Source organism: Solanum tuberosum, unplaced genomic scaffold (genome assembly GCF_000226075.1).
Source record: "Solanum tuberosum cultivar DM 1-3 516 R44 unplaced genomic scaffold, SolTub_3.0 scf00033, whole genome shotgun sequence".
NCBI classification, from domain to species: domain Eukaryota; kingdom Viridiplantae; phylum Streptophyta; class Magnoliopsida; order Solanales; family Solanaceae; genus Solanum; species Solanum tuberosum.
Genome location: NW_006238959.1, coordinates 1327644 through 1346817, shown reverse-complemented (window position 1 = coordinate 1346817; position 19174 = coordinate 1327644).

The following is a 19174-nucleotide window of genomic DNA, read 5'->3' as shown; positions in this document are numbered from 1 at the left end:
ATTGCTGCTCTGGTGGGGTGGTGGCCGCTGTGGCGGGCCCGACGTGAATTAAAGTCGTTAATAAACCCCTAAACGCCTCATTATGCACTTTTCGACTTATTCAGCTAAGGAATGACCCCAGGTGACTCATACTCGTTTTTCACCATTCTTGAGGCTAAAGGAAAGCTTTTCACTCCCCGAATCTGTTTATCGATCCATAGAACGTACTAGAATGGGTGAATATTGATGGGGAAGGATTTTGTTATAGATTCTATAGTGGAAACAACCCTAAATTGGATAATTGAGATCATGGGTTTGATCTAGGGTTCATATAATTGTTATAGTTTTGGGTAATTAGCGATTGCTGGTTGATTCCCATGTTATTATGATTGTTTGTAGACCAAGAATAAGCGGAACAAATCCGTAAATGGAAAGATCAAGTTTGTTTCGAGGTAGGTGATGGTTGTGATTCTATGATTGTGTGATGTATGATTGTTCTTGCTTCATTATGATACTTGTATATGTATGAATGTTGCAATGTTGATCGCACTTGTTGTAAATGAGATTGATAAATGATGAATGCCATGAAATCATGACTTAAATGTGTGATCTTGATGATATACTTGTGATTATGATTGTGGTGTGTGAATGAGATCGGTTGCCACGTTCCGGCATAACTAACTTGGATCGGTTGCCACGTTTCGGCATAAAAATGGGATCGGTTTCCACGTTCTGGCATAAATATGGGATCGGTTGCAACGTTTCGGCATGCCAACTATTTGGGTTTGGGTTCCGTGAGAGGACCAATGACTTGTTATATATTGACTTATTGTTGTGAACATGATCATGAACTATGACTTATGACTTCTCAAAGAGTTATACTTAGTGTAAGTTGGGGTATGAGACTTTATTCATGCATTGCACAAGTGGACTTTAAGAGTGATTGTGGTGTGGTTCTCTTATTGAAGCATGTGAAATTGTACGTTGCTCGTAAATGATAATTGATATTGTATATGTTCGGTGTATGCATATTTATGATGTTGTAATGACTTACATATGCTTCACTTAGTGGGATAGTGGCGTGATCCTACCAGTACACGGTTGTTGTGTACTGATACTGCACTTGCTCTTATTTTTGTTGATTACAGGGCATCTTCCGTCAGCTATTGATATACCTATGCTATGTGACTATTGAGCGTGACCGGATTCAAGGGTGAGCCAGTTTTTTCAGGCTTCCATGGATCTCTCTTGTTTAAGTCCACTCTTTCAGACTCAGACTATTGGTTAAGTTGTTGTTTAGTTTCGGGGTTGTACCCCATATTCTTAGACTTGTCGTTAGTAGAGTTTTGGTACATTGACTTTCAAGTTCTAGGCTTTATTCTTCCGCATTGTTAGTTATTCTTGTAAGACATTTGTTAGAGTTTATGAGAACTCTATTGTTTTTCCTTAAGTGTTTGATTTAAATGCCTTAGTTTTTAGATTATTTGCTTGGGTTGGATTGTAGTAGTGGTTTTCCCACTGAAGTGTTAGTGTGGGTGCCAATCACAATGGTCGGGGTCGTGACACGATTTCATCATCATCTCCCAATCTACAATCGCAAATGCGAAAATATGCCTTAAAATGGTGTGACTATACCTAATGCTTCCTCAACTCATTACGAATGTCCTTATAAAGTTTTTTCAGATAATTTTGTTAGGTGCTACAAGGCGCCAGATCCATGGGCTTATACACACGAAAAACCAAGAAAGTCACGTGATTCCTAAAAGTTGGCTCGTAAATGCGAAAATATACCTTAAAAATAGTGTGACTATATGTATTGCTCTCCCTACTCATTATGGAGGTCCTCATAAAGTTTTTTCCAAAAAACTTTTTGGGTTCTCCAAGGAGCCAGATCCATGCGCTGATACACACGAAAAAAAATGTTGCGTAATTCCTAAAAGTTGACTTGTAAATGTAAAAATATTCCTTAAAAATGGCGTGACTTTACGTAATGCTTCCCAAGCTCATATGTAGGTCCTCACATAGCTTTTTTAGAAAACATTTTTGGGTACTCCAAGATGACAGATCCATGGGCTAATATACACGAAAAATTAAGAGAGTCGTGTTATTCCTAAAAGTTGGCTCGTAAATGCGAAAATATGCCTTAAAAATGGTGTGACTATACATAATGCTCCCCCAATTCATTACGGAGGTCCACATAAAGTTTATTCAAATAAAATTTTTGGGTGCTCCATGGTAGCAGATCCATCGACTAATACACACGAAAAACCAAGAAAGTCGCATAATTTCTAAAAGTTTACTCGTAAATGCAAAAATATGCCTTAAAAATGGTGTGACTATACATAATTCTCCATCAACTCATTAAGGAGGTCCTCCTAATGTTTTTTTAGAAAAACGTTCTAGGTGCTCCAAGGTGTTAGATTTATGGGCTAATACACACGAAAAACCAAGCAAATTTCATAATTCTAAGAAATTGGCTAGTAAATGTAATAATTATGCCTTAAAATTGTGTGACTATAAGTAATGTCCCCCAATTCATTACGAAAGTCCTCAAAAAGGTTTTTCAGAAAATTTTTTGGGTGTCCAAGGCGTCAGATTCATGGGCTAATACACACGACAAAACCTTGAGAGTCGCGTAATTTCTAAAAGTTGGCTCGTAAATGCAAAAATATGCCTTAAAATGGTGTAACTATACGTAATACTCCCCCTACTCATTACGAAGGTCTTCATAATTTTTTTTCCAGAATGTTTGTTTGGGTCCAAGACGCCAGATCTATGGGCTAATACACACGAAAAAAATAAAAAAGTCATGAAATTCCTTAAAATTGGCTTGTAAATGCAAAAATATGTCTTAAAAATAATGTGACTATACGTAATAATCCCCCAACTCATTACAGAAGTCCTCATAAGGTTTTTTCATAAAATTATTTTGGGTGCTCCAAGGTGCCAGATACATGAGTTAATACATATGAAAAACCAAGAATGTTATATAATTTCTAAAAGTTGGCTTGTAAATGCAAAAATATGCATTAAAAATGGTGAGACTAAGCATAATGCTCCCCCAAATCATTATAGAGGTCCTCATAAAGTTTTTTCAGATAAAAAACTGGGAGATCCAAGGCACTAGATCTATGGGCTTTAACACAAAAAAAAAAATGAAAGTCGCATAATTCCTAAAAGTTGACTCGTAAATGCAAAAATATGCCTTGAAAATGGTGTGACTATACCTAATTCTCCCGCAACTCATTATAAAAGTCCTCATAAAGTTCTTTCAGAATTTTTTTTTGGGTGCTCCAAAACACTAGATCCATGGGCTAATACACAGGAAAAACAAAAAAAGTAGCGTAATTTCTAAAAGTTGACTCGTAAATGCGAAAATATGTCTTAAAATGGTATGATTATAAATAATTCCACCCCCACTCATTACAGAGGTCCTCATAAGGTTTTTTTCAGAAAACAAATTTGGGTGCTCCAAGGTGTTAGATCCTTGGGCTTATACACACGAAAAAACCTAGAAAGTCGTGTAATTCCTAAAGGTTGGCTCGTAAATGCAAAAATATGCCTTAAAAAATGGTGTAACTATACATAATGCTCCCCCTACTCATTACAGAGATCCTCATAAAGTTTTTTTAGAAATTATTTTTGGGCGCTCCATGGCGTCAGATCCATGGGCTAATACACACAAAAAACCAAGAAAGTCGCGTAATTCCTAAAAGTTGGCTCGTAAATGAGAAAATATGCCTTAAAATGGTGTGACTATATGTAATGCTCCCCCAAATCATTACAAAGGTCCTCATAGAATTTTTTCAAAAAACTTTTAGGGTGCTCCAAGGCGCCAGATCCATGAGCAAATAATACACACAAAAAATTAAGAAAGTCACGTAATTCCTAAAAGTTGGCTCGCAAATGCTAAAATATGCCTTAAAAAATGGCGTGACTATACATAATGATCCCCAGCTCATTACGGAGGTCCTTATAAAGTTTTTTCAAAAATTCTTTTGGGTGCTCCAAAGCGCCAGATCCATGGGCTAATACACATGAAAAATCTAAAAAATTGCGTAATTCCTTAAAGTTGACTCGTAAATGTGAAAATATGCCTTAAAAATGGTGTAACTATACGTAATGCTCTACACGTCAGGGCTATCCATTTTAACCCGTTAGGGCTACCATTTGCAACCTGTGCTTATATTCAAAGTGTAAGGGTATTTTCAACAAATATCGATGTCAAGCAGCTCTTTCTCTTTGAATGCCCAAAAAAGTTTCACTGACAAAAACTATCATATATGGTTAATGAAAATGAATTCATATTTTATAACATATGTCAGATGTGTTTTTGTGATGGAAGAAATATACTTACAACTACACTTTGTGAATCCTACAATTGTCCAAATAAAAGAACTTTCAAAAGAACTTTACACAAGAAAACTTCAATAGAAAGTGTTTTTGAAGCACAAAATCAATAGAAAAAAAAAAGAAAGAAAAAGAGAAAGATCAATATCAAAAAATCTGCAAGTTAAAAAATAACCATGAAAAATTAGCATCAACTACTAGAGGACAAAAAATGAGGAGGAAGAGTTTTTACAATTGCAGTAACTAAAGCAAATGAGGAGTGTTCAAATTTGCTTTTAGTTACTGCTGTAGTTTTTAGCAAAATAAGTTGTTTAGCTTAAGATGAATTTGAAATTTGAATCTTAGTTATGTTGTTTTAGTTGTTGAGATATTTTAGAATTCTCAAATTTTAAATTATGCAGATTATGTATTTTATGTTGGCTATTTAAAGCCTCTAAATGTTTAATAAAATTATTGAAATCAATTGAAAGCCATTCAAAATCCAACGAGAGACATTTTTAACCTTTTTTCGCTGACGCATAGTTTTAGAAAAACCAACATTATCTATACACAATCAAAAAGGCACATCTGGGTCACTCCACCTAGTCGTATGAAATTGAAATATATTTGTGATGCCAGTCACATGGAGAAGCTCAACAAGCATTGCAAGATCGCATCCTGGCTTTCGATACTCGTTCATAGAATTCCAATAATTTCTTTTGCTTCTCAAAGCCTACTAGAACACTGTTGATGCTCCTAATATGCCCCTCAACTAATATGGAGATTTCACATAGAATACATAGGTCTTTTTATTACAGTCATAGAAACAATAAGCTCTTTTCCAAGTATGGTATGATTGCTAGATACAATTGCTCCAAATAGTTAGTTCTATATACCGAAGGAAATAAATAATACAATCTTCGAAGCCTTAGATTCAGCATTGAAGAACCAAGGTATCATACGATGATATTACTTGTTTGTACCTAATAATGTTAAAACATTAACTCATTATGAACGTACATAACTAACTAATGAATTCTAGCTAATTCAACTTTTAAGGTTTGACTATGTTAGTCAATATACCCATATATTTGTTTTATTATTATTTATGTTGTATCAAGAAATATGTATTACATGGCATGGACACATGTGCATCATGTCCAGACACTAGTCATATATATAAATTAGTAATAGTTTCACATGATATGAAAAATACTAAATAAACGCGACAATACTCATGGAAGATAGACTCATAGTATGAAAATATTAAATAATGTGACAATACACGTGACAAAGAGACTCATAATATGAAACTATGAAATAATGTGACAATACATGTGACAAATAAGCTCGTGCACTTGCTATAAATTACCCTGGTGTTCCTCTCAAAGTTGCTTGGGCTTATTCAACCATAACATCTTCTTATTTTCTTTTGCAATGGAAACGGATATCATCAACGATAAGCAAAAGATTGAAATGGAGTTAATTGAGTCAAAGGAAGAACGTGTTAGCTGCAACTTTCTTGCAAAGGAAAGAAACATTGTTTAAGAAAGCGGAAGAACTTTTAACTCTAACCGGAACAGATGTATGTGTTCTGCTCATTTGACCAAGTGGAAAACCATATTCTTATGGCTCCACAAATATAGAAAAATTAATTGAAATCAGACGATCATCATTGTGATCATGCTGACGTGGGCAAATCAAATATCTGAGGCATTTGATGATCATGTTTCTGTCACATGAAGAAGCTCAGCAAGTCTTGCAAGAATGTATCTTGGCTTTTGATACTTTCGTAGAATTCCAACAATTTGGAGTTGATGCTCCTACATACTCCCCTCAATTAATATGTATTTTTCACATAGAAAATATAGGTCTTATTTATAGTCGTAGAAATGATAAGTTCTTGTCCAAGTATGATATAGTTTCTAGATACAATTTCTCTGAATAGTTAGTTCTAGATTCCGTGGGAAACAAATAATCTACTAACTGTTGGGATGAAAAACTTTATATGAATGATCATGATACTTTTCGTTGTCAATACTGTCGGTGAAAAAAACATACCAGGGAGGTTTTTATTCTTGTTTGCAACTTAGAAGAGAAATCAATCAGTGGAGAAATTACTACTTTGCAAAATTGCACATCTAAATTAAAAGAGCATTATAATAACAAGGAATGAAAACACATGTACTAAAAGGGGTTTGCGCAAACTAAATTGGGAATTTGAAGAATCTTCGTACTCCATAATGCAAATGTTCCAATCTTTAGCTATTACAACTATATGAAAGAGAAATACTAACAAAACGACTATGGAATGTTATTTTTTGTCCTAAATTCTTGGACCTTTCACTAAGCGCGAACCTGAGAAAATAATTTGAACATTAAACTTGAAGATCTAGGATCCCAATAAAGTCCAATTTCATCACCAACGCTTAATCCGCGACTGTTGAAAAATTTGATGCACTAAAGATAAAAGTCATCATTGTACAATTTCCTTAAGAAAACACTTCCACCATCATACTTCTTAGGGATATTCTCCTACGTTACATCCCACACGCCAACAGGAACATCGCACCCGTTCTCCAAACTTTTGGCCGCATCCAATGTCCAGTATCGAAGAATGTACTCAAACGTCTCGAAAAATGGAATCATCAGCTTTCCTACAATAACCTCGTCATGGGTAATCTTTTTCTTGATCTGCCAGGAGTTTTCCAAATCAATTTTTGGGGGAGGATATATGTCTCTTATCTCAATTAGTTCTTGAGTCACTACATGTGGAGTGTTGTTAAGTTTGCAAGCTTCTTCTTCAGCTTTTGATGGAAAGAAATTGTAAAATAATGTCTTCTTAAGGCTAAGCAAAGGCTTTTGATCAGACATTGAAGAAATTGTTGGAAGGATACACTAAAAAAAAGAGAGGCAGTAACACTCTATTTATAATAGTAAAATTAGGTTTTATTTTTTATTCCAACCTTGAGGGGGAACATAGAATTCTAGGTGATATTTTTTTTGACAACCTTTATTTTAATTCCAAAAAGGATCTTTTAATAATTATTGAGTTACCTAATTAGCCAGATTTTTATATTTAAAGTTTTTCCTTTTATATTTCTCTCTATATTTTGACAGCCTTAATTTTAATTCCAAAAAGGGTATTTTAATAATTATTGAGTTACCTAATTAGCCAGATTTTATATTTAAAGATTTTCCTTTTATATATCTCTCTATATTGGTAAATGTATTTTTTTTTCTTCTTCTTTTCTCCTTAAATATTTCTTCCCGCGGAAAATTGGATATTCTTGAAGTATGTTTATTTCCCATAGAGAAAAGGGTATGATATACTCCCTAACATTGTTATTTAGAGCTGATATACCACTCGTTATGAAAGTGGTTCATATATACCCCTAATGTTATACGAATGACTCACATATACCCTTTTTCTCTAACGAAAGTGAAAAAAATAATTTAGATTCAATTTTTAATTATCTTTTTGTAAAAACTATAATCCATATGTGGTATATTTGATCTTCCTCACATGCTTTTTTTACTTTTATTTTTCAAAGACTAATTTAAATTTATTATTTTAACGGGTCAATTTATTTATGTTTCACTATATTTCTTGTAAAATTTATTATAGATGCTCCCATTTTTTTTTTACAAATACAAAAACTAAATTACAGCTGCAAAAACAATTAGTATTGATTTTTTTCTTTACACTAAAGAATGAAAGAAAAAACTAAAAAACTCAAATAATGATAATCAAAGAAGTCAAAAAATAATTTATGTATGAAAAATATTAAAATACAACTTGAACTTTACTAGAATGATCATATATATCCCCACATGTTTTTTTTAAAAAAAAAATTAAGTCAAAAAAATAAATTTAAAACTAATTTTTTCACTTCTGTTAGATGAAGGTTATATGTGAGCTCCTTTTGTAACAGTATGGGTATATGTGAGTCATTTATATAACGGTAAGAGCATATATGAGCCACTTTCATAATGAGGGGTATACTAGTTCTAACTGACAAAGTTGAGGGGTATATCATACCCTTTTCCCTTTCCCAAGAAACTTTAGATAATTATCTAAATAGAGCTATGTCATATACGATATAATCACTTTAGATGATTTGTGTTTGATTAATTTTCTAGCATCATGATTTTTATCCTAGTTTCCGAACACGTGCACACGTATTTCATGCTAATTAATATAATTATATTTAAAATATTATAATAAGATTGTGATGAATTGCATCAAATTTGAAGAGAATAAAAACAAGCTCATAGCCATGATGAATAATGATCCTATTCAACCGATATTATTGCCACTGCAAGGCACAAATCATGACCTTTTGGTCGTGTGTTGGAGAACTTACCAGACACAAAAATTGTTGTCAAACGGGAGCTAAAAACTAAAGATGTGTGGAATATATCAAAATATCTTTTGATATTGTGTTTTAAACATGTTATGTGCATGGAACATTCTTGTTATTCGTTTAGAATATGTTGATGAAGTGTTTGCTCTTGTTCTCTCAATTGAGCTGTGGTTTCTACTATTATGGATATTGAATTTTTTTAATGACAATAGATGGGAGGGAACTAGATTTGTTTCCTTCAATGATGAAAATGGTTTAACTTATGCTGAACTAGCCAAACTTAGAAGGAAAGCATAAATGAATCAAGAAGAGCGTAACACCCCAAAAATTTCTAAGCTAAGGCCCGAACCGTTCTTCGTTTGCGTATAAGGTCGTATCGGGTGATTCTTAAATTTTTCTTAGGTATTAAGGCCTATTATTTAGTATGGGAATGAATTTTGATAAACATTAAGGTCACAAGAATCCTCTTAACACAAAGTTGAGTTGTAAGTTTCCTTACCGATTAAGTTTTGATATAAAGTTCTACTTAGATCAACTTCAAACGATCATATCTCTTAGCACATAATGAATTAGGTGGCCCATGACCAATCAAATTGAGTCATTTTTTCAACTCCACCAAGTTTGCCTCATTTCGGGTTCAGAGTAAACGTTATGACTATTTTACCAAAGACTACCACAACAGAGTTTTCTAAGTCAGTGAACTACAAAACCCTTTTACGGGTCGTAGTTTGGGGTTCAATTCCTACAGACCCATCTACGGGTCGTAGTTTGGTCCCATAGAATGAACCTTTTAGCCTTAAAAGTTCAATATGAATTCCATGGATGGGATCTACGGTCTGTAGATCAAACCATAAACTGTAAATGGCCCTGTGGAAGGTTTTCGACAGCCTTTTAAATCGGGTTTCTTTTGTATTTTCTCATTTTTCCTAATCCCAGGCCACAATATTTTAAGTTTAATTAGGGGAATATATTCCATCAAATACTCAATATTCTTTTATTTTACACTCTCAACTCCCTAACTCAAAAATAAAACCGTGAGGAAGACAAAAACTAGGGTTTCAAGGCTTCCAATCAAGTTCTTCAAACTTCTTCAAGAACTTTGTTCTTCCAGGTATGTAAAACTATTCATAGTGTTGGACTAGTTTATCTTCACGCCCTACATCTTAATTCAGTCAGTGAAACGTTATGTTTAGAGTTCTATCGCAATTTTCTTAAAATCTGAATTCAGTTGTGTTTCTTGTTCTAAGTTCCAATTCCTTAACCGTTGAGATTTTGACTTCTTTTATGTAAAAAAATTGAATTCTAAATTGTTGTTACTGTTTCGTATCACATGACATCTATTTATTTATAAAAGTCATTTTATAAAAATAATTATATGAGATTTCTTATACATCGATAGCGGACTTGATAGGTAAGTCCATAAGTATATGTTTTAAATGCATGTTACTGAAAATAGTTTCTAAATTAAAGAAGAAAATGAATGGTTTCATATGTACTATTTAACAGTTGAGAAAGAGAAATAGTATAATTGATTTTCTGAAAAGTTTTTCGGTAAAGAAAAGTGAAAGTAAAAGTAAAGAAATAGTCTCTTTCTCTGTAAAGGGTGATTGAACATAATTGATATTGTTTATTTTGGGAGTTGTTGGAATGTATGCGTCCACTTATTAGTCAAGGACCAGGTCCCTTGACTCAGCAAGAACAATAACTAAAAAATGTGCAGAAAATAAACAGTTGGAAGTAAGATTTGCACAAGTGTTTTACGTGGAAACCTCCTTGCTCAAGGGAGTAAAACCACGACATGTCTCACAGGACTTTTCCAATTGGTTTAACTAATCTTCTCAAAGCAAAAGTAAAAACAAGTTTACAGCCACACATAGAGATTAACCTCACAATCTATAAACTAAGTAATACAACCTATTACTTAATGAGCCTAAGCAGATACAACACTGCTCACTAAACTAACCCTCACTGATTAATATAGACTTTTCTAAGCGGATAATACACCGCCTACTAAACCACCTAACTCTAGATGATTTAGAATTTGACTAAGCAACACACAGGTTGCCCACTAAACCACCACCCTCTGGACGATTTAGAATTTTAGAAACCAAAACAAGATCTGAATCCTTTATAGATTAGGAACAAATTTACAATGTAAGCACGAAAGTATAACTCCTAAGACACACTATGACGCTTGCAACTCGATCAGGTCCTTGTTGCACTTGTCGGAGAATACTTTACCAAGATGGTCTTTGCTTGTATACTTGAGAATTTTCAAGATGCAAAGACTGACAAAACTCAAACTCAACAAAGACGCTTCAACATTCTATCAAGTCCCTTTGTTGAACATGAGTATTGTTCTTCTTTGAAGATGGCCTTTTTTTCAAGATTCTGAATTTTCAGAGAAAATCCAAGTTTTGTTTGTCAAATCTTGAGTTTGTGTATTTTGGAAAGAGATAATATAAATCAACACAAACTTGTTGAAACAATCCTATTGGCTGAAGGCCTGCTATTTAGAAAAGTTGTGCACCTACCACATCAAAGGTGGTAGCTTTTCTGACAACCATCTTGTCACCTTTTCACGTAAGTAATCTTGCAGGGACTAGGTCCATTGCAAACTTCTTTATGAGTTCTTGAAAGGCTTGCTGGCTCTCTTTCTCTTTTGAATGAATGAATTAATTTGTTGTTTGTCATATTGACTAAGTCAACCACAAAGAGTTATTGACCATTGGACAAACAACTACGTCCACTTTGATTGATGTAGTACGCTGACGCTTCACCAACCTTTGACATGACAACTTTACAACTGTATCCCATTATAGATTTGGACGAAAGAACTCAGCCAGGGACCAGATCCCTGCATTTGTGAGGATCATCAAAACACCTAGAATATAACATTTTCCCCCTTTTTGATGATGACACACAAATATTCCTCACACTGAGTTTGTTCATTCATCTCACTGTGATCAGTCCCAATAACAAGGATCTGGTTCCTTGTTAGATCTTTAAGTTTGTTAAATCATCAAAACTAAACATCAGCTCCAAAATAACATTTTCCCCCTTTTTGATGATAACACACTTATTCACCAGTTTCCCCTATCAACAAGACTCTTTAGGTAACTGGATTTATCCCAAGTTTGTCAAATCATCAAAACTTCTCATCATCAACAAAATAACATTTCCCCCCTTTTTGATGATGACAAACTTGTTCAACACTTCTTCCCCTAAATCATCAAAACTTCTCATCATCAACAAAATAGCATTTCTCCCCTTTTTGATGTTGACAAACTTGTTCAGCACTTCTTCCCCTTATCATGTCTTCTTCAAGTAGCATTGATTCCCCCTATCGCCATGACCATATCGGCATGACCATGTCCTCTTCAAGGAGCTAGAATTTATTCTCCCTAACATCATTGATCTCATACCTTAACAATTTTCCCCCTTTTGACATCATAAAAAAGGGTTAAAGCAGTAAACCAAGTTGACAGAAATGCAGTTCAAGCAAATTCATGGCCACTTGGGCAACACTGAGGATGAGTAAAAAATGCATAAAGTAATGAGACAGGTCAGTAGAAACAAGACATTTTTCATCCATAAATAAAAGATCAACCATCAAAGCATTGCAAATATGATTACGAATGAAAACCAGAACAATGCCCAAAAAATTGGAATGAGGACTGACATCAAAAGTTAGGAAGATAAGGGATGACTTGGAGGCAAATAATTGAAAGAATAGAATTAGTAGATCATATCCCTTAGCATGATTTTTCAGAATCTTCTCTTAAAGTTCAGCATGCTTTGCTGCCAATGCTTGCGGCCAATTTTTTTTTTTAACCTGGTCCCTCTGATAGTGTTGTTTCAGAAGCTGAGCCTTTAGGTAAACCATTTCAGTATCCCTGTTAGCAAGAGCAAGTGTCATAGCTTCCAACACTGGTCTGAGTTTCTCATAACAGAAAGATTGGTACGATCAAACTTACTCAAGGCATCCGAGATGAATAGATCAATAATTGAGGAACCAAAAAGAAAATTACATTTCAATTTTTTTTTTAAAAACAGACACCAGCCTATTCAGAATACTGAGTTCTCAAAATATCAACTTCTCCCTTTTTGAACATCATCTTTTCCATTTCTTCCTTTTGCTTGGTGGACCTGGTCCCCTTTACACTTAAAAACATCTTCATCAAAAAATTCTCCAGTAAGAGCAAAGGGTTTACTATTTGAAGTGTTTTTGAGAGAGGAGAAAAGAGGATTTTGAAAATTTCAGATTGTGGAAAGAGATTTGAAATTTTATGGGGAGATGGAAAGAAATATGGAATATAAAGGAGGTGAAAGGGTGTATTATATGAAAGAAAGTGTCATTTTGGTAATCAAAAGATGGGACAACGGTCAGATACCTGAATAAAAGACATGTGGCAATTGCAACGATGCTCATGCATAAATCAAACTGCAATATTAGTGCTAACCTTTGAGAACGGACCAGGTCCCTCTCTGCAGTTTGAATGTGATTGCCTAGATCTGCCCTGACCTCCCTTTTCCTTCAGCCCTTTTTCCATAAGTGTATACCTTCAAAAGCTATGAGATTGAACTTGCTAAAACATACATAACTGGAAAAACAAGGATACCTGCTCCTTTTGCATAGTCATGAGAGAGTTGATTGCTTCAGGCAGGATCCATTTAAGAAGGTTTCAACATTACCAACATCAGTTTGATTATCTCAGATAGGTTTTTTAAGAGCTTCAATCTGCTGCTTGATCCATAAGATTGAACCCATCAAGCTGCACCTTCTACATATTCTGCCTCGGTTGTTGAAAGAGCAACTTAATCTTGCTTTTTAGTTACCTATGAGTGAGATCAGCCTATAACATAAGTCACTCCTGAGGTACTCTTTTCATCAACTTGATACCCAGCATAATCAACATCACATGTTCCTCCAAATAAAAAAGTCTCCTGATGGATAGAATAAAACCAGGTCCCTGTCTTCTTCAAATGACTTAGGAATCTCTGAGCAACCTTCAAATGAGATTCCATTGGACAATCTTGGAATCTTGCATAGATCCTAACACTTTGCATCATTTACATCTGGACTAGATCTATTAGTATCCAACATCGAGTTGGTGCCTATGAATGTATAAATTGTCTAGGCATCCATAATACAAAACCTTTTCAGCCACTTCTCTGAGCTGGTTGCAGGTCCCTTTCTTTGCAGAACTTTATGATCACATCAAGTACTTTTAAGCCTTTTGAGCAGCTCATTGATGTACTTTTGTGAACAACCGAAGGTACCTTTAGATTTTTGCTAAATCTGTAGCTCTAAGAAGAAATCTTCCATCGTGCTCATTATGAACTCACAACCAATGAATACCGCAAACTCTTCACACAACAACTCAAAAGGTTTCTCTAAAGATGACTTCATTGATATACACTTGAAGGAGCATCAATTCATTTCCTTGTGATTTCAAAAGGAGGGTTTTGTCAATTTTACCTCTTTTGAAACCATTGTTGAGAGGAACTTGGACAACCTGTTAGCTTGTTGGGGAACCGAGTGCCATACTTTGCTTCCTTCAAACTGAGCTTGATCAACTTCAAGCTCAACTTCTTCATTTTCACCTTCAGAATTCACATTATCACTTTGAACTGCATCATCTGTTCAGCACTGTCTACAGGACCGGGTCCCTCATCAGGTTCATAATCTGCATTGGCTTCCTTGAGATTGCTGCATTCTTGAAGAGGATGTTCTTCAGCTAGCTCACTACTAAAACCGTCTCTCTGAATCAGAAGCAACCCTACCATTTCAGAATCTTCTTTCTTTCTCAACTTCTCAACTCTTCCAGACTCATCAAAAAAATCACATGACCACCTTTTTATACACCCGATAAGCCTTGCTGGAGGTGGAGTATACCGTAACTATTCTTATATCAGTATTGATATCAAACTTCTCAATATCATCCTTTTGGTCACAAAACATGTAGGGTTCACCAGTTCAGCCCAAAAGTTCTTTGAAAGATTAAAATCCTGCTTATTCCACCTGAAGGATGGTCTGATCTGCTTCTCTTCAACACCATTGTCACAACCTTTGTCATCTGCAAATTTCATTTTGAGCAGACCGAGGACCAGGTCCCTTGACACAAGTTTGTGCAGTAGAGAAACATTCATAAGAGCACGTCTCTCATGTCATACCTCAGCATTCTCACTTTGAGCATTAAGGCAAGTGAGACTGTCACATCGAGCAATAATCAGATAAAAATATACATGTTCTTGCATCTCTTTTCTGTCAAGATCTTCACCCGAGAGAGTAAGTTTATGACCACACATTTATAATAAGAACTTGACTCCATTTTTGTTCATCACAAATCTGTGAAACACTTGAAAGAATGTACTTCAACCATTGACATAGTACATATCCTCAATAGTGTGTTCCATAGATTTTCCAAACACACCTTCACAAAAAAAAAACATACCTTTTCTGGCCATTGCCAAATAAGACACCTCTACCTTGAAGTGCCTTGAGAGAGAAAAAGTTTTCAGTTTCCCAGTCACGTGCTTTGAGCATCCACTATTCATGAACCAACACTGACTGCTGCTCCTTCCTCTCACAAGAATACCATATCACTTGTTAGCCTTGGGAACCCACTTTAGTTTGAGTTCCCAGTAAGTAGATAAAAGAGTGATAAGATAATTCTTTGTCCAGTGAGGCAGATTGATTTTTTTCAACTGAGGACCAGAAGCAAGACCAGGTCCCTTCTGCTACCTGTTCCTCTGTTGATCAGATCCCTTCTTAGTTTTGTTCCTCTGTTTGGAATAGTTTGAGAGGTTCTCTTGGATCCTTTTCCAAGCTGGACAGTTCTTCTTCAAATGACCATCACGACCACAATGAAAACACAGCAAATTGTCAGGCAAAGACACATATTTGCTATGGAGATTGTAAGAAGAAGTTTTGCTTGAATTTCCTAACCCTTTCCTATCATTTTGACCCTGACTAGTAAGTTTGGCAAGCAATTTTGAAGAGGTGGTCCATTTGAGAGATTTGTTCACTTCTTCTTTGACACGAACCAGGTCCCTCTCTAACTGATTATTTCTCTCCAAGGCCATAGAAAATTTTGATTCAGCAGTATTCAAACTGGTTTTTAGCTCAATTTGCAAGCTGCTGGCCTCCCCTTTACCGCTGCCATATTTCTCACTCAGCATCTTTAATTTTCCCTAAGTTCCAGATTTTCAGCTTCTAGAACCATCAATTGTTCTTCCACAACAGACATTTGGTCAACCAAGGCTACTTTTTCTTCCCGAAGGATATCTAGGTTGTTGTTCATAAGATCATTTTCAATTGTTAACTCAATGAAAGAATCAAGCAAAACAGTGGCTAGATTCCTCAATTTTTTAACAGAATAAACATGCAAATTTTGTTTAAGGTCAGAAAGGGTTACCTCTTCTTCAGTTTCTTCATCTGACTTTGCCATGAAAGCATGATAAGAGTGTTCAGAATCATCTGAATCACTTGGGGTATTTCCTAAGACTGCTAGAGCTTTCTTCACCGTATGGTCAACTGTTTCTCTTCTACTTGACTTGTCACGGACCTGGTCCCCGATTTTGTTCTTGTCTTCTCCGGACTTGACACATTTCTTGTGCTCATTCTTGTGCATAAAGAAGTCTTTAATGAAGTGGTTTGGTTTACTGCATTTGAAACACAAGTCATTTGAGTTTATAGCCTTGTCAAGATTTCCTTTCTTCATGAGAGCTCCACGTTTTGTCATGATTTTTTGAAATCTTCGAGTGAGATTGCCCATGTTCTCATTTATTTTAGGTACCTCACTTTGTGACACCTTGAGAGCAAGTGATTTGTCCTTTTTTGCATCTTTCTTTCGAACAACCTCATTAATCGGATCCGACCTTTTGTCTTTGCCTTTGAGAATGAGATCCATTTTTTCTGTGCATCTCATCTTCAGAATTACTACAGGCATTTTCCAATAATGCAAAGGCTTTCTTCACCATCTGATCAACATTAGCCTTTCCCTTAGCACGGTGTGGGACCTGGTCCCTTCGCCTTTCTTTGAGGTGTTGACATTCATGCTTATATCTCTTAGAGTCTCTCATAAAGTGCCTTGGATTTCCACACTTATGATAGAGGTCGTTTGCATTTGTTGTTATGTTGGAGTTTCCCTTCTTTTGAAATCGTATATGTTTTTTGACTTTTTTTTGAAACCTTTCAGTCAAATAAGTCATCTCCTCTTCATATTTGGAAGCATCATTTTGAGAAACCTTTAGCACTACTAACTTCTCCTTCTTTCTGTCTGCTTCATAGTACAGTCTTCTAGACTTGGGAACCTCTTGAGTTTGATCTCCATCTTTCACGTCCTTGGTAGGAATGTAGGGACCATCAAGACTTAGTGGAGCTGCCATTCCTGCAGGATCTTTTCTCTTGGTGTTAACCAAATAGAGAGCCCCTGCTCTGATACTAATTCTTGGAATGTATGCGTCCACTTAATAGTCAATGACCAGGTCCCTTGACTCAGCAAGAATAGTAACTAAAAATATGCAGAAAATAAACAACTGGAAGTAAGATCTGCACAAGTGTTTTACGTGGAAACCTCCTTGCTCAAGGGAGTAAAACCATGACCTGTCTCACAGGACTTTTCGAACTGCTTTTACTAATCTTCTCAAAGCAAAAGTAAAAACAAGTTTACAACCACACATAGAGATTAACCTACTAATCTCTAAGCTAAGTAATACAACCTATTACTTAATGAGCCTAAGCAGATATAACGCTGCTCACTATATTAACCCTCACTGATTAATTTAGACTTTCCTAAGCGGATACCCCACCGTCCACTAAACCACCTATCTCTAGATGATTTAGAATTTGACTAAGCAACACACAAGTTGCCCACTAAACCACCACCCTTTGGACGATTTAGAATTTTAGAAACTGAAACAAGATCTGAATCCTTTATAGATTAGGAACAAATTTACAATGTAAGCATGAAAGTATAACTCCTAAGACACACTATGACGCTTGCAACTAAATCAGGTCCTTGTTGCACTTGTCGGAGAATACTTCACGAAGATGGTCTTTGCTTGTATACTTGAGAATTTTCAAGATGCAAAGACTGACAAAACTCAAACTCAACAAAGACGCTTCAGCACTCTATCAGGTCCCTTGTTGAACATGAGTATTGTTCTTTCTTGAAGAAGGCCTTCTTTTAAATATTTTATATTTTCAGAGAAAATCCAAGTTTTGTTTGCCAAATCTTGAGTTTGTGTATTTTGGAAAGAGATAATATAAATCAACACAAACTCGTTGAAACAATACTATTGGCTGAAGGCCTGCTATTTAGAAAAGTTGTGCACCTACCACATCAAAGGTGGCAGCTTTTCTGACAACCGTCTTGTCACCTTTTCACGTAAGCAATCTTGCAGGGACCAGATCCCTTGTAAACTTCTTTATGAGTTCTTGAAAGGCTTGCTGGCTCTCTTCATCTTTTGAATGAATTAATTAATTTGTTGTTTGTCATGTTGACTAAGTCAACCATAAAGAGTTATTGACCATTAGACAAACAACTGCGTCCACTCTGATTGGTGTAGTACACTGACGCTTCACCAGCCCTGACACGACAGCTTTACAGTTGTATCCCATTATAGATTTGGACGAGAGAACTCAGCGATGGACCAGGTCCCTGCATTTGTGAGAATCATCAAAACACCTAGAATATAACGTTTTCCTCATTTTTTTATGATGACACACAAATATTCCTCACACTGAGTTTGTTCATTCATCTCACTGTGATCAGTCCCAATAACAAGGATCTGGTTCCTTGTTAGATCTTTAAGTTTGTTAAATCACCAAAACTTAACATCAACTCCAAAATAATAGGAGTAGTATCGAGCACTGAATTGGGTAAGAGTCTATTTTTAACTTAAAAGTCCCATAAAACTACGTAGCCAATGTAGGATAGGATCTTACCTACTTTTTGGGTGACTCCTCACTACCTAAAGAAGGCTTATTGGATGGAACCACAATTATAGTTAGGATCCTATACTTCGACAAAGTATAGGATGACCCTTGAAACATGGGTGAATTGTTGTATCACCGCTAAACTCATAGTGATGGTTGTCGGTTAAAGAAACTCCCCACAGAGTAAAGTGTTCTATTCCCATATTGCTTTTATTTCATATCTTATTGTAAAGTACAAATGGTTTTCACCACTTGTTCATATATTGTTTTACTTGATATCTACTCACTCATCAATTCAGTTATTATTTTATTCAACCATTTTATATACTTGTACATTCAATACACTAATGGCATTCAAGTTTCATCTTTTTATGATGCAGATACATGTGTTTAGGATCATCAACATGCACTCTGTTGAGATCACTTCACACTTCTTGATAGCCTTTGTTGAGACCTCCTTTATTTCGGAGGACTCCATTTTATATTCTATTTAGTAGTATTTGAGGTGTTGTGGGTCTTGTCCTGATACCTATCCTGAACAATAGAGGTTTCA